Source organism: Symsagittifera roscoffensis, chromosome 5, assembly GCF_963678635.1.
Source record: "Symsagittifera roscoffensis chromosome 5, txSymRosc1.1, whole genome shotgun sequence".
NCBI lineage: Eukaryota > Metazoa > Xenacoelomorpha > Acoela > Convolutidae > Symsagittifera > Symsagittifera roscoffensis.
Genome location: NC_087066.1, coordinates 22933062 through 22949548, shown reverse-complemented (window position 1 = coordinate 22949548; position 16487 = coordinate 22933062). Strand labels below are relative to the sequence as shown.

The following is a 16487-nucleotide window of genomic DNA, read 5'->3' as shown; positions in this document are numbered from 1 at the left end:
AGAGTAAATTTTCACCCAGCTCGCAAAGCGGCATGACCGCTTGCCTCTTTGATTAAATACTCAGCAGTTAACGAGGAAAAAACAATAATCTCAGCAGAACCAATTCGTAAATACTAAACTCCGAGGGCTAAATTCTCATTTTAGTTCAATTCAATTTGATCAAAATGCTTAACTCTATATCAAACTCATTCTTTAATTCACGAAAAACTAACTATGTAACACCATCTGTATATTTATCTTCTGACCTAGTAGATACCAATTCGTCCAATTTAATGATTTGGCCGCAAATATTGTCTGGTTTTTAAAAAAGGAAAAGCATCTAGGACGAATTTGGTACTTTTCAGGGGGCAGACTTAGACAGGTATATAGAATGGGAAAACATTCATAAATCCTCGATATAGAGACGAAGTGGAGTATAAATGACGGAGACAGTGCATCACATTTCTGTACCTCACAAATGGTGTCACTTCACTGCAATTCATATTCATCAGCAGAGTCACAAGGGACAAGGGGTGAAACATGAAGCTGACAAAAATGGTAAACAGGTTCTCGAACTGATTTAGACTTCTTGTTTCTCTTTTCGACCTGCGACTGCTGTCCTTGTTCCTCAAATCGCGGTACTTCTTGGTGAATTTCAGAGTAGCTTCAAACAGAACTCGAGTGAGCAGAATTTTTAGAAGATCTGTTATTATCAGCGGGACTACTCCTTTGTAAAAACCAGACAAGCCCTCTACTTTGGCAATGTGTCGCAGTCCTCCCAGAATGTTAACCCTAAACAAGTCAACGGGATTTACAAATGACCAACGCTGGCCTGAAAGATTATAATACACTAACGCTAGCAAGCGTAAATAGGACCAGGAGAACTATCTCCTCCCGTACATCAATCAAAGGTCATTTTGCTAATTAAGGGCAATTTTTCAGATTGGCCGATTATTATTGCGCTCATAGTGACAATATAGGAAACTGATATAAAAGAAGGCTCTCTATTGATCAGTTTAGAGAATTCTTGCCAAAAAAACGATAGAAAAAACCGCGGCTTCTCCCCTCCCGCCCCCTCCCAGTTTAAAAAAATTGTGTGTGTAAGAAGTGTAAACACTAATTGTAAACAAAAAATGAACTTAAACACAGAGGCGAAGCGGAGCTTCACACCACTTGCGATACATACAGCAATATCATAAAAAAAGCATGTCGAAAAAATAAAAAATGTTGAAAAACAAGTTGAACCAAAATTTTTGCATGTCTAGATGAAGGAAAACTAAAGCTCAGCTAGAGCTGGCGGTACTATTTGATACTTTTAGAATTTGTAATACTGATGCGGGACGAAAAAGTTATTTTCAAAAATTGGACTTTGACGCAAAACCTTAGTTTTTTCTCTACTAAAACAAGTGAGAAGAAAGAAAATTTTGCTTTCCCAAAAACCTTACATCTCTTACAAAAACTTATTGAGTAGTCGCTTCTGCACGAAAAATTCTCGCAACCACTTCTTTCGATTGAAATTTTTATCTCAGATTTAGTAGCGTAGTTTTTGAGAAAATTCAAAAAGTTTCTAAAAAACGGTCAAAATTCAAAAACTTGGATTTCCGAAATCCGTAATTTTTTTCTGCTAAAAGCAAGTCTTCGAAGGTAAAGTAGAGAAGGTTCCCAAAACCGGCTTTCTCGATTGAACGCTTAACCTGAGAATTGGCACGGCAATCTTCGAGTAAAGTCACAAAACTTACAAAAAAAAACTTTTTAAATTGGTAAATTTATATTCCAATGGGAAATCTGAAAATTAAATTCCACTTTCGTAATTAGTAGTCGATCAAGTTCTTTGTGACTTTTATGCTTTCAGTGTTCAATATTGGAGTTTACCTCCCTTTTAACAAAAAAAAATTGAACTGAATTTAAAAAAACTAAAACTGCGAAAAAGTAAATTAGAGCTTCCCACAACCCGTTCTTTGGATTGAACCCAAAACTTCAGATATGAGAGGTTAATTTTGATAATATTCATAAATTGTATTAAAAATGCTCAAAAATATTGACTTTTCCGGGGACGATAACTTTTTGTGTAAAAAATCCTGGCATAACCGCTTCTGCAGGGAAGCTTTTCAAGTCCTATCTATTGATTGAAACCAAAATCTGAGATTTGGTAGATTAATTTTTGAGAAAACAAAATCAAACATAACGTTCAAATACTTCCCGCACAGACTCTTTCGAAGGGTGTAGACAAAAGGGAAATCAAAAAGAGACCAGGTGAAAATGCACGCACACAAGAATGAAGGCGGATACCCTGTTTTTGAAAATCATTAGGCTTTTGAGAAAAAAAACTAAACTTTTTGCAAAAGGAGATAAAATTTTCCAAAGAGCGTCTCAAAAAAAGCAAATCCTATAGACTTTCATAATAGCTGTTTTTATTAAACCATTTTCGAATATCTATTATCGCAAACCTGTTTTTATCAAACGAAGAAGCATTTCGTAAGCATGTAAAATAATTATTCGTTTACCGCCAAAATGCATTCGTTTTGAGTTTGATTTGCTCCTTATTAAGTTTACGGTATGATCTAAGCGCGTCCAGACAATTCAGCCGATTCAAAATTCAGCCAAAATTTTGCAGACAATTCAGCCAATAATAGTGACAGCCGCAGCCGCGCCAACGTGTTGCGAGCTTGCCAACAGAGGGTAGGACTCTATATGAAATTTAGAGCCGGTTATCGCCGCGTAGCGGCGACGCGCGCGTAGCGCGCCCACCGGCGACCTTAAACCGAGTAATAACTCCAATTCCAATTTTTTTCTTCCGAATCTAGCGTTTTGTAAAGCTGGCTGAATTGTCTGTATACTTTTGGCTGAATTTTCTGAATTTCAAATTGGCTGAATTGTCTTTGGCTGAATTGCCTGTATATTTCTGGCTGAATTGTCTGAATTTCATATTGGCTGAGTTGTCTTTGGCCGAATTGTCTGTGCGCCGATCTAAGAATTACTCCGTAAAATTTTAACTCCATAATCGCTGTAAAATACAGGCAGCGAATCAGAACCGAAGATTTATCTTCAATAAAAAAAAGAGCAGTAAAAGCTGAAAAATTATGTAAGGCAGCGCTGCAAAAGGCTACAGGAAAAAATATGAACTAAGCTGCCTCATTGACTTGAGTGTTGACTCCAGCAAAGCGCTCGGAGATCTTGAAAACAAATCACTTCCGGCCAAGATGAAAAGTTCGAAAACACCAAGAAGTTTCTAGGAGCTGCAAAATCTGCTTCAAATTAGATTATGCGGTTGACAAATCCTATCCTTCGAAGCCTTTTTCGATCAGTAGCAGAAAAACTTAATCCGCGAGGAATTTGAACGAGAGAACCAATTTGATTACTTCAAGCATCAAGAAAGAAAAATTAAGTCGGCGAAACAGAAATGGCACTTGAAAGGCTAAAACGATTGAATGAGTGTTGAGACGACGAATCAGATACCGATCTTGCTATTAACAAAACCGTTCAGCCATCAAGCAGCACCCGGTTTCTCCGGGTACAACGAAAGATTGGATAAATGTCGCCATCGACAATAAATCTACAATATTAGTAAAAATATTAGTAAGGAATTTGGTCTATAGTTCCAAATTACCGCAACTGTCCATCTTATCACAACTGTTTAGGAAAAAACCTCATTCCTCATCCCAACACGTAACAAAACAACAGTACCTTCAAGACAACATCTGTGATACTTCTTATCACTCACCATTCCGCAACAACTTTCATTCCGTCAAGAGCAGCAAAAGCAATGCAAGCCCTCAGCCACTCCGACCAGCACATCCATCCATGACATCGCAACCATTGCACCCGGTTTCCATACTAGCTCCGCATTCGAGTACTCCTCAGCACTTGGGTCATTACATTCCTAACTTAAACAATTGGAGCCTGGTTCCCTCGACCTCTGAAACTGGTAATAAAACCACATTTTGACTCAGAGGTTGAGCGGAACTGGCAATATCACCCTAAAAAGCATAGCATGCTGCTAGACAGGAAAGGAAAGCCACTATGACCAACAAAAAATTGAAAACAAAACAGACAAAGAACATGTTGTCTGGAATGATGTTCTTTTTGCGGAAAACGCAATCAACGGCATTTAATGAAAATTCAAAAACACTATCGAGCGTCCAATTCGCCGACAAATTTTGGAAAAATTCCGGTAGAACCGAAAACAAAATTGTTTCATGAAAAACTTTGAAATTTTAGAATTATACTCGCAGCCCAATGTAGCAAAAGCTGCGCCTGAAAAATGACAGCATTTATCTCAAAGTGAACCGGGACAAACTTAGATGTTTGCAGCATCCGCATATTCATATGGCTGAAAGTATGGCTGGCCGATTGAATGGATCGCTGATGTATCGCTGGATTGATAGCTGATGGATGTATCGCTAGATTGATTGCCGATGGATTCATTGACGAAGGGAGCGCTGGCTAGATCTATGTATAGGAGGTTGGCTGATCCTTGGATGGATGGCTGGATGAAGAAATGGCCGAATGAATGGATGGACTGCTGGATGGACGACTTGAAAGATGGATGAATAGCTGGATAATGTATGAATCGATCGCTAGATGGAGGGATGGCTGTATGGAACGATGAATGGCAGGACGGAAGGATGGACAGGACTGCTGAATAATCGGATGGATGGCTAGTTGGAGCAATGGGTAGCTGAATAGATGGATGGCTGGAAAGATAGATGTATAGCTTGTTGCATGGATGGAGGATGGGTGGCTAGATGGAAACATGGCTTAAAGGATTGCTGGTTGCATGGTTAGATGAAAATGCTTGGATGTATAGATGCTTGGATTGATAAACAATGGATGGAAGGATGACTCATGGCTTGATAGATAGATGACTGGATGAAGGGCTGACTGTAAGAACGGATGACTGGATTGCTCAAAAATTGAATGTATGGCTTGATGGATTGCTAGCTAGATGGATGGACGGATAGATGAATGAAATGACGGCTCCAAGAACTGATGAATGGATTATGGTTGAGGGATGGTTTATTGGCTGGATGGCTGGATGAATGAACACTTTGCTGGATCAATGGGTAGATGGCTGGCTGACTGGGTACCTGAATAGATAATTGGTTGGATGGACAGCAAGATGGATGGCTTGATGAATTGGCTTTTACGCCCTGCCCCTCATCGCTCGGTCCCACTCCTGTGCTGTACTACTAGGCCTTGCACCTTCTCGCCCTACCAAGCATTCCCCCTTCTAGCCATATCCTTCAGGGCTTTGCTCTGCCTTGCGCTTCTTTGCTCTGCCTTGCGCTTCTTTACCCTACCTTGCCACTTCTGGACCGGCCCTTCCATGGTCTGCCTTGCCTTGCCCTTCTTCGCCCTGCCTTGATTTGCGCTGCCATACAGACCTTGCCGCTAGCCGTTCAGCCCTGCGCTCCGCTACCTTGTCTTGTACTTCTTCGCTTTACCCCTCCTCTCCTCGTCCTGCCTTTTTCCTCTTCGCCCTGTCTTGTCCCTCGCTGCATGGCTTTACGCTGATTTGCCCTTCTGGACCTGCCTTCCGCTGCCCTGTCCTACTTCGCCATGCTCTATTCTCTCTGCGTTGCCCTACCCTGCCTTATCCCTCCTTTTCTTGCGCTCCCCTACCCTGCCACGTCCCTCCTCGACCTGCCTTGTGCTTTTCCAGCCTGCCTTGCCACTGCCCTTCCGCGCGCTGTCCTGCCTTGCCCCACTTCGCCCTACCCAGGCCGTGTTTGACCACGCGCTGCCTTGCGCTCCCCTACCCTGCCTTGCTCCTGCTTTCCCTGCCTTGTCCTTCCTCGTCCTGCCCTGAGTTGCCACGCGCTGCCCTCTTCTGCCTTGCCACTTCTCGCCCTGTCTTGAATTGCGCTGAAATATTTCTCAGGCACTGCAAAATACGATACAGCTTACCCGTGCAAAATTTCGTTTTTCGTTCCTTTCTGGAAGCTGAAACATGATACATATGGTACCGCTCAAACACAGGGTGATAGGCAGACTGATTTAATTATATAACAGATTTTAAGGTGAGGAAAAGCAAGTATCAATGCTTGAACGTTAAATTCTAAGACTTTGTGCAATCCTGGCGGGAGCATTAAAATTGTGTTTTCCTTGAAAGGACCCAAAATTAAGTCACTTGAAATGACTCAAAATTAAGTCACCCGAAATTATTTGAGCCGCATGAAGTTTTTCAGCGAAACAAAAAAGGAAGGACATTGCAGGAGTAAATCAAAACAACTAGCATTTAACGCACCTCCGGTGCTTCGAATTTTTTAAACCGCTCGTGAAAAACCGCATTTTTTGGAAAAAATCTGCTACAGGGTTGGTAATTTTCCTACTTTTTAGTTTTTTTAATTCCCATTTTGAAAAAACCATAAAAGCGTCATCTTAAAACCATAAAAACTTAATGGGCCTCTGGAGAAATTTGGAGGCCAGATTTGCAACCACTGAGAGCCCCTGATAGCACCCTACGATACGGTTGGGACTTTCAATTTAAGTGATTTTTTTTTAAACTTAAGATTCCCGACAAAAATTGATTAAATCATGAAAAAAGTCTTAGCTCGGAAACTAAATGAATTTGAGCATTCACATTTAGAGGCAAGATTTGCCACGATTGGGTATACGCTGACAATAAGGTTGTGTCTTCATCAAGTTGGTGGTTTCAAATTTTGCGAATTTCTTTGTAGATAATTTCTTGGAGAAATTTTGAAAAAAAAAATCAAAAAAACGTCACATCTCGGAAACTAAAAGCAATTGAGCAGTCGTATTTGAGTAGTCGCATGTGGCAAGATTTGTAATTCCTGAGATTGCCCTGAGAGCACTGAACTACAAAGTTGGGAATTTCAAATTACGAAAAAAAATACATAAATTTTCTGAAATTTTTTAAAGAAAAATCATAAAAAACGTCACATCTCGAAAACTACAAGGATTTGAACAGTCATATTTGGAGGCAAGATTTGCAACACCTTAGAGTACCCTGACAGCACCCAACCACAGGAACTTTGAAAAAAAAAATTAATCTCGAAAACTACAAAGAATTGAGCAGTCATATTTGGAGGCGAGATTCGGAATCCTTGAGAGTACTCTGGCAGAACCCAACTACAGGGTTGGGAATTTCAGCTTTTGCGAAAAACAAAACTATAACTTTTCTGAAATTTTTTTGAAAAAATCACAAAAAACGTGATATCTCGAAAACTACAATGTTTTGAACAGTCATATTTGGAGGTAAGATTCGGAATTCTTGAGAGTACTCTGGCAGAACCCAAATACAGGGTTGGGAAGTTCAGCTTTTGCGAAAAAAAATTAATTTAAGGTGTCTGAATATTTTTGAAAAAATCACAAAAAACGTCATATCTCGAAAACTACAAGGATTGAACAGTCACATTTGGAGGCAAGATTTGCAACTCCTTGGAGTACCCTGACAGCACCTAACTACAGGGTTGGGAATTTCAAATTTTGAAAAATAATTAATTTGAGTTTCCTAAAAATTTTTGAAAAAAATCACAAAAAACGTCTTATCTCGTTAACTAAAAAAAAAATTGGCCATTCAAAATTGGAGGCCAAATTCGCAACCCCTTGGTGAATCCGGACAGCATCCCAATAATGGGCTGCTTATTTTAAACAAGGTGAAATAACCACTAAAATCAAACTGAAAAATAGAAGAAAAAAAATCTTAACCATTGCAATATACGATATAGCTTAAACATGCAAAAGTAAAACGTTGAAAAAGCTTGAACATGGCGAGATAGTGAAGCCCGCATTTAAATATATAAAATAACCACTAAAATCAAACTGGAAAATCGAAAAAAAAAATCTTAACCATTGCAATATACGATATAGCTTAAACATGCAAAAATAATACGCTGAAAAAGCTTAAACATGGCGAGATAGTGAAGCCCGCATTTAAATATATAATGGATAGATGAAAGCAACTACAATGAAAACTGCGCACAGGAAACAAAGTGATTCCAAGATGTCGACAAAACATAAGAAGACAAACAGTATATTATACAAGACGACCAACGAAATATCCTTAACGCTCTCTGTCCCTCAAAAAGAATCAATCTCTCCAATTCAATTGGAAGCTCGGAACCGAAATTAGTGTAGCTACAACAACAACAACAGCAAGACAAAAATTAGGCCGACAATTTTTTTTGAACACGATATTTCACGGTTGCAAAAAAAAAACAGGTCCTGTTCAGATTCAAACCCAGAACCTTTGCACTTCCATTCGTATGCGTTCCAAGTGTGCCGAAGAAGCTAAGAAATTCAACTTCGATACGAAGCAAGATACCACCTGGAGATGAGTCCTATGAACAAAGTTGTTATCGGGAAAGAAGTCTAGTACCCGGTTACAATACCCTTCCTAATCGCAAGAGTAAACATTATTTGACCTTTTCCCAAATAATCAATTTTGTATTCTGGGGTTCGATAATTCGATGGTGTCTAAATTAATCAATTTTGCATTACGCATGCTAACCGGTAATCAAAACATTCGGGACCACAGAGCTGGGCCATGGACCGCCATGATATCACTCGCAGTGGAATTGTGATGGTATTGCAGATTAAGCTCAGAATACACTCTTCATATGCTAGACGATTTGACTCAGCCGCCTTGAAGTACTCGGCTTTATGTCGCTTTCGGTTGAACAGAAAATTTGAAGAAAAACTGTAAGTGAACAAATATGTTACATCAGCTAAGACCGTGGGCATATAACCATCCCATAATGAATAAAAAGGCCGTTTTCTGGTTACAAATTGCATATTTTCCCAAAAACTGGGTATTATGCAATAGCCAGTTCCATCAAGCAACCTAACAGGAGCCAATTCGTTACCCAGCATTAAATTCATTTTTATGAGCCTGTACGGGTAAAAGAGATTTCCTAAAACAGCAGCTGGGAAGGGAGAGTATATAAAGCTTTCAACATTCATAACTATCTAGAAGAAAAATAAGGGCTTATTATATCCTACAAGATACAAAATTGTTGGTTGCATAGTTGGTTTGCGTTAAGTTATTTAAAAGAGATTGCTCCATTTGACAAGAAAATATAGCCTATGGACTGATTGTCTGAAACTGAAATTTTCAAGTTTTCCAAAAAAAAAACACAATTAACAGAAGGATGAAGTTCTACTCAGCCCAATTGTTGTGATCAAATTAATAACTAGTTTGATATTGTATGACTATGTCCGGAAAGGGTGACCGATCGTTTAGCAGACAAATCTAACAGCATAAAAAGTGAAAAATAAGTCTAAAAGCAGACAACCGTAATTAAGTGATGGATCATTGATTGGCAGACTCGAAAAGACGCGCAGTCTGGGGTCAAGCTTCTCCAATTAAGTCAATTATCTCACAATTTGTCAACAAAACTATCAACTTCAAAAACACAAGGGTCTAAATTAGCCGCAAAACAAAAACTTACGTGCAATAACTTTCGTGTTGAATTGAAGCGTAGCGGAGTAAGCGGTCGCTAATCGCCAATGCCCCGTTTGAAGTTAGCTATCACACTTTATAATTGCTGTCTGCAAAAAAAACCTGTCTGCTAAAATCCCTAGCACCTTAAGAACCGGAGCAGAATGAGATGCCGGAGTCGGTAGACCCAGACAAGCCCATGACCATCGAGACAAGATGAAGCGGACATAAAAAAACCGACATGAGACACAAAAGGAATGAGATACAACTTCTTGATCGACAAAACAAAGTCCGACGAGTTTGAGGCAGAGATGGCGAGCGTAGGTGGCTTAACCCCAACTAAGAATGGCATATTGTTGATGATGATGAATTATTCTGGCAAAAGAATCACAGTGAGCCAGAGATGAATCTGGAGCTGTGCGAAATGGAAATGAGAGAACAGACAAAATTGAAAATTGTAGAGTGAATATATGGCCTACCAGAAGGTGAAGATGAGGGAATCAGCAGGCAACAAGTCAACCTATCTAAAGCTGGAAATGTTACGAAAAGAAATCCTCGTTTGAAAGGATAGCAACGGAGCGACCACTTGTCATAACATCAATTAACCAAGATTCACCACCATCGACGGGAACGTCGATAAATTTTTTAGTCGGTGGAGTGGGGTAGGACTTACCCACATCAAAATATTTGGACTAAGGAAGCTGAGGGAGACAAGAGAAACCAGTGGACTGCATGCAAAAGAAGAGTAAGTTGAACCCACTATTGGAGAAAAAAATCCAAACCAAGTTTGAAAAACCGAACGAATACTCGGAGAATATTTTGTTAAAGACAGCGACTTCATCTTGTCAGACAGGACCAATGCGATATGCATAACAGCGGACATTAGCTTCAAAACCAGGCTAGAGGCGAGTTTCATAAGAGAACATCAAAATGTGGAGTTCCTGTTCAGACAGAGACCGAGATTGGAAGCCCTAGCGGCAATCCCACCATCTGTATCGCAGGTGCCAGCTAAATACTTGTGCTTTATGGTGAAAAACACGAGTGAGAAGTATGCGGTAGATCCTGAACATAAGGTATGGCCTTAACGCGACTAAGAGATTTTTTGGTCGAAAGAGAAACAAAAGATGTCTCGATATCAATTTACGATCCGAAAAGAAGCAAATTGAATCCCCGGGAGCTGTATGCTATCTTGCACGTACCCTTCACAGAAACAGAGATAACAGTACACCTGCACAGGAAAAATTACCTGAGCATTGCTTGAGTCTTGAGTTGGCACAAGGGTCTTGAGTTGAGGGGGGTTGGAACACTGCGCTAAAATATAACAGGGACTGCATTAATTCTTATTTGATTAAATGTTTGCAATGGTGAACTCAAAAATGATGCTTCGCTCATTTGAGCGACTAACAGACTGATTGACGAAAAGATCTTTTTATCAAATCTGTTCGTATAATTTTCGGAAGTTTGTGAATGGGATTAAGCCAGTGGTAGGAAATGGATAAGTCTAAAACGCAGTTTTGTTTTCAGAATGAATTTGATTAATCATCGAAAGGAATCAAACTAAAACGATCAAAGTTAACAGGCAAGATAATCAGAGGAGATCTAGTGGTTCACGCTGGAATGTCCCGAGGTATTAAAGCGGACATTATTGAGTGGTAATCTGGTTCGGAAATTCTTGAATGGTACCCTTCTTGCTAATTCTTGAGTGGTATTCTGTTTCGGAAGTTCTTGAGTGCTATTCTGGTTCGCTACTCTCTTGAGCATTCTGCATTTTTCAAACCAAGCACGATCGCTTCTGGAAATTGATGCCTGCGGCACTAAAGAAGCCCACGCTTGACAAATTGTACAGGCGTCTGAGGGATTAGGAATATTCCCAGTTGGACGAGAGGATGGTGGTGATGTTGAATGCCATCTTGCAGCTGAAATTGCAAGGAGAAGGGAGGGAGTCAGCAATCGAAGCGCTGCTGATGGTGGGCTATACGTCCAATGGATTATCAATTGAATATCACATCAAGAGCGAACAAGATGACTGTCATGGAGCACCGACGGGGTCTTGAGAGGATTTGACAAGGCAAGAATTCTTGGCTTGAGCAAAAACACTGAAAATGGTGCTGGCGACTTTCCTGTCTCTACCAGGCCAACTACGAGAATAGGGGTTCCGATGAGCAGCAAACCTACGTCGATGATTGAGTCTCAACAAAAGGAAGCGGCATATCCGGACAGCGGCAGATAAAGAAGGCAATTCGAAAAGACCCAAAGCGAACGGGACCCAGCCACTCGGGATAGGGACCAAGCTACCCTAGAAAGGGACCTGTTAAGAGACGAGCTAGAGCAGACCTGAAAGATACAAGAGACAACGGCAACCCGCGACCAGCTAAAGTTGGAACTCGATCAAATGCAGAGGTGGAAACAAGAGGGTGAAAATAGCAAGGAGCGAAAGGTGAGGACTCCGAGTGAACCTCTGATGGCTAGATCAAGGCCGGAATCGAATATGGAGGCGGAGCAGACACATAGGGCGATTGGTCGCTTTAATTTCGATCCGGAAACTCAGGAGCAGATGAGCGAGATTCCAGAGACGTGGACCCCTCCGGAACCCACGCCGACCTTAAGAGATCCAGAGTTGAGTCGAATCAAGCCACTGGCAGTAGAAGTGGCACTACCTGGCCTGCTGCCCAGTTTTACTGGAGGCAGCCAGATTAGCGCCGGAACTTCTCGTCTCAAAGAACTGCATTTGAGATTCCCCGAAAGCCCCGCATCGGAAGGGGGCGGTGCACCCGGAAAAATCAACCGGTGAGGGGTGCAATTATGTCAAAGCACAAGAAAAGCGTCAATGCAAAGTACTACGGACACCACAAGGAGGACTGGACGAGCAGAATGTGCGAAAAGAGAGCGGCCTTGAATGAAGCGGCCTTGGTAGATTAGCTGACGAATCCAAGAAAACCTGAGGACCCGGTTCACTTGATAATAGGAGACAACCTGGTCAGGTTTCTCACAATATTACGAGCACACTGGCAAGTGGGTGTCTTGAGTTTCTCAGGAGCGGCGATGTCTCAGATGTTGGTTTTCCTGGAAGAGTTGGAGGTAAGAAAAATACACACCGCCACTTTGATGATTTGCGGAGTTGATGTTTCTAAATCTGAGTCGAGGAAAATGACAATTTTGCCGGAGAATGTGAGCTGCATTTTGCAAGAGGCGAGGATCTACTCGGATCCTACGATACTGACGACTTTCACGGTGCCATACCACATGATGGAGGACGATAATCGAGTGAGCATGAACGAGAGGATGCGTCACATCAATGGAGTAATACGCGAGATCTAGAGGAGCTGTAATCTGCCGCTGAGGTTGCTTGATGTTGCTCATATGATGGAGGAACCCCTATCGGTCGGATGTTCCTCCGATGGCATCCAATTTGATCGTATTAAAGGCGTGGAATGGTTGAACAAAGTTCTCCAGAAGCACATCAACAATCTAGAGTCGGATTTACTTGAAACTAGAAACGGATATTTACTGGAGACTCTTCTACACCACAAAGCTCGGTGATGTCGTCAGTCGTAGTGGAAGATAGAGATCCACGAGAGAGGCCCCGGAAGGCACGAGCAAGACCAGATACCTAAATAACTGTCCCCGAAGGATTTGGTCTGCTGGCGAGAGTTAATGGAAATTCTTGAGCTCGAGAAATTTCCTCATGCGGACCCAAGCAGCCATTATTGCGTAGACTGGCTGATGGCGCAAGAAGCGCAATTTTGTCGAGAAAGAACCTTGGAGACATCGGAGCTGACAGGTGTTCCGAGGAGGTCGATCCTTGGCACGATCAACTATAAACCACTGAACGAGCTGGGGAGTCTGGGCATGATTGCGGAACAACCAAAACAACGCGCGGGCCTGTCCAGAAGTACGGTGGAGACACCAGCGCAATTACGAGTGGTAGAGAAGCTTTCAAACCAAGATGTCGACAAAACATAAGAAGACAAACAGTATATTATACAAGACGACCAACGAAATATCCTTAACGCTCTCTGTCCCTCAAAAAGAATCAATCTCTCCAATTCAATTGGAAGCTCGGAACCGAAATTAGTGTAGCTACAACAACAACAACAGCAAGACAAAAATTAGGCCGACAATTTTTTTTGAACACGATATTTCACGGTTGCAAAAAAAAAACAGGTCCTGTTCAGATTCAAACCCAGAACCTTTGCACTTCCATTCGTATGCGTTCCAAGTGTGCCGAAGAAGCTAAGAAATTCAACTTCGATACGAAGCAAGATACCACCTGGAGATGAGTCCTATGAACAAAGTTGTTATCGGGAAAGAAGTCTAGTACCCGGTTACAATACCCTTCCTAATCGCAAGAGTAAACATTATTTGACCTTTTCCCAAATAATCAATTTTGTATTCTGGGGTTCGATAATTCGATGGTGTCTAAATTAATCAATTTTGCATTACGCATGCTAACCGGTAATCAAAACATTCGGGACCACAGAGCTGGGCCATGGACCGCCATGATATCACTCGCAGTGGAATTGTGATGGTATTGCAGATTAAGCTCAGAATACACTCTTCATATGCTAGACGATTTGACTCAGCCGCCTTGAAGTACTCGGCTTTATGTCGCTTTCGGTTGAACAGAAAATTTGAAGAAAAACTGTAAGTGAACAAATATGTTACATCAGCTAAGACCGTGGGCATATAACCATCCCATAATGAATAAAAAGGCCGTTTTCTGGTTACAAATTGCATATTTTCCCAAAAACTGGGTATTATGCAATAGCCAGTTCCATCAAGCAACCTAACAGGAGCCAATTCGTTACCCAGCATTAAATTCATTTTTATGAGCCTGTACGGGTAAAAGAGATTTCCTAAAACAGCAGCTGGGAAGGGAGAGTATATAAAGCTTTCAACATTCATAACTATCTAGAAGAAAAATAAGGGCTTATTATATCCTACAAGATACAAAATTGTTGGTTGCATAGTTGGTTTGCGTTAAGTTATTTAAAAGAGATTGCTCCATTTGACAAGAAAATATAGCCTATGGACTGATTGTCTGAAACTGAAATTTTCAAGTTTTCCAAAAAAAAACACAATTAACAGAAGGATGAAGTTCTACTCAGCCCAATTGTTGTGATCAAATTAATAACTAGTTTGATATTGTATGACTATGTCCGGAAAGGGTGACCGATCGTTTAGCAGACAAATCTAACAGCATAAAAAGTGAAAAATAAGTCTAAAAGCAGACAACCGTAATTAAGTGATGGATCATTGATTGGCAGACTCGAAAAGACGCGCAGTCTGGGGTCAAGCTTCTCCAATTAAGTCAATTATCTCACAATTTGTCAACAAAACTACCAACTTCAAAAACACAAGGGTCTAAATTAGCCGCAAAACAAAAACTTACGTGCAATAACTTTCGTGTTGAATTGAAGCGTAGCGGAGTAAGCGGTCGCTAATCGCCAATGCCCCGTTTGAAGTTAGCTATCACACTTTATAATTGCTGTCTGCAAAAAAAACCTGTCTGCTAAAATCCCTAGCACCTTAAGAACCGGAGCAGAATGAGATGCCGGAGTCGGTAGACCCAGACAAGCCCATGACCATCGAGACAAGATGAAGCGGACATAAAAAAACCGACATGAGACACAAAAGGAATGAGATACAACTTCTTGATCGACAAAACAAAGTCCGACGAGTTTGAGGCAGAGATGGCGAGCGTAGGTGGCTTAACCCCAACTAAGAATGGCATATTGTTGATGATGATGAATTATTCTGGCAAAAGAATCACAGTGAGCCAGAGATGAATCTGGAGCTGTGCGAAATGGAAATGAGAGAACAGACAAAATTGAAAATTGTAGAGTGAATATATGGCCTACCAGAAGGTGAAGATGAGGGAATCAGCAGGCAACAAGTCAACCTATCTAAAGCTGGAAATGTTACGAAAAGAAATCCTCGTTTGAAAGGATAGCAACGGAGCGACCACTTGTCATAACATCAATTAACCAAGATTCACCACCATCGACGGGAACGTCGATAAATTTTTTAGTCGGTGGAGTGGGGTAGGACTTACCCACATCAAAATATTTGGACTAAGGAAGCTGAGGGAGACAAGAGAAACCAGTGGACTGCATGCAAAAGAAGAGTAAGTTGAACCCACTATTGGAGAAAAAAATCCAAACCAAGTTTGAAAAACCGAACGAATACTCGGAGAATATTTTGTTAAAGACAGCGACTTCATCTTGTCAGACAGGACCAATGCGATATGCATAACAGCGGACATTAGCTTCAAAACCAGGCTAGAGGCGAGTTTCATAAGAGAACATCAAAATGTGGAGTTCCTGTTCAGACAGAGACCGAGATTGGAAGCCCTAGCGGCAATCCCACCATCTGTATCGCAGGTGCCAGCTAAATACTTGTGCTTTATGGTGAAAAACACGAGTGAGAAGTATGCGGTAGATCCTGAACATAAGGTATGGCCTTAACGCGACTAAGAGATTTTTTGGTCGAAAGAGAAACAAAAGATGTCTCGATATCAATTTACGATCCGAAAAGAAGCAAATTGAATCCCCGGGAGCTGTATGCTATCTTGCACGTACCCTTCACAGAAACAGAGATAACAGTACACCTGCACAGGAAAAATTACCTGAGCATTGCTTGAGTCTTGAGTTGGCACAAGGGTCTTGAGTTGAGGGGGGTTGGAACACTGCGCTAAAATATAACAGGGACTGCATTAATTCTTATTTGATTAAATGTTTGCAATGGTGAACTCAAAAATGATGCTTCGCTCATTTGAGCGACTAACAGACTGATTGACGAAAAGATCTTTTTATCAAATCTGTTCGTATAATTTTCGGAAGTTTGTGAATGGGATTAAGCCAGTGGTAGGAAATGGATAAGTCTAAAACGCAGTTTTGTTTTCAGAATGAATTTGATTAATCATCGAAAGGAATCAAACTAAAACGATCAAATTTAACAGGCAAGATAATCAGAGGAGATCTAGTGGTTCACGCTGGAATGTCCCGAGGTATTAAAGCGGACATTATTGAGTGGTAATCTGGTTCGGAAATTCTTGAATGGTACCCTTCTTGCTAATTCTTGAGTGGTATTCTGTTTCGGAAGT

General features: G+C 41.1%; 2 protein-coding genes and 1 long non-coding RNA gene across 5 annotated transcripts in view; 1 reads left to right on the top strand and 2 right to left on the bottom strand.

Moving 5' to 3' along the window:
• Positions 1-16487, top strand: part of LOC134845631 (metal transporter nramp1 homolog) — a 505909-nt gene that overhangs the window by 155048 nt on the left and 334374 nt on the right. The gene's annotated exons all lie outside the window — the stretch shown is intronic.
• LOC134845635 (dynein regulatory complex protein 8-like) overlaps positions 1-16487 on the bottom strand; it is a 302647-nt gene that overhangs the window by 33158 nt on the left and 253002 nt on the right. The gene's annotated exons all lie outside the window — the stretch shown is intronic.
• LOC134846422 (uncharacterized) lies at positions 150-8927 on the bottom strand. Its single transcript, XR_010162802.1, has 2 exons — positions 8453-8927; positions 150-771 (listed from the first exon to the last, which is right to left on the bottom strand). It is a non-coding gene; the product is annotated as an uncharacterized LOC134846422 (long non-coding RNA).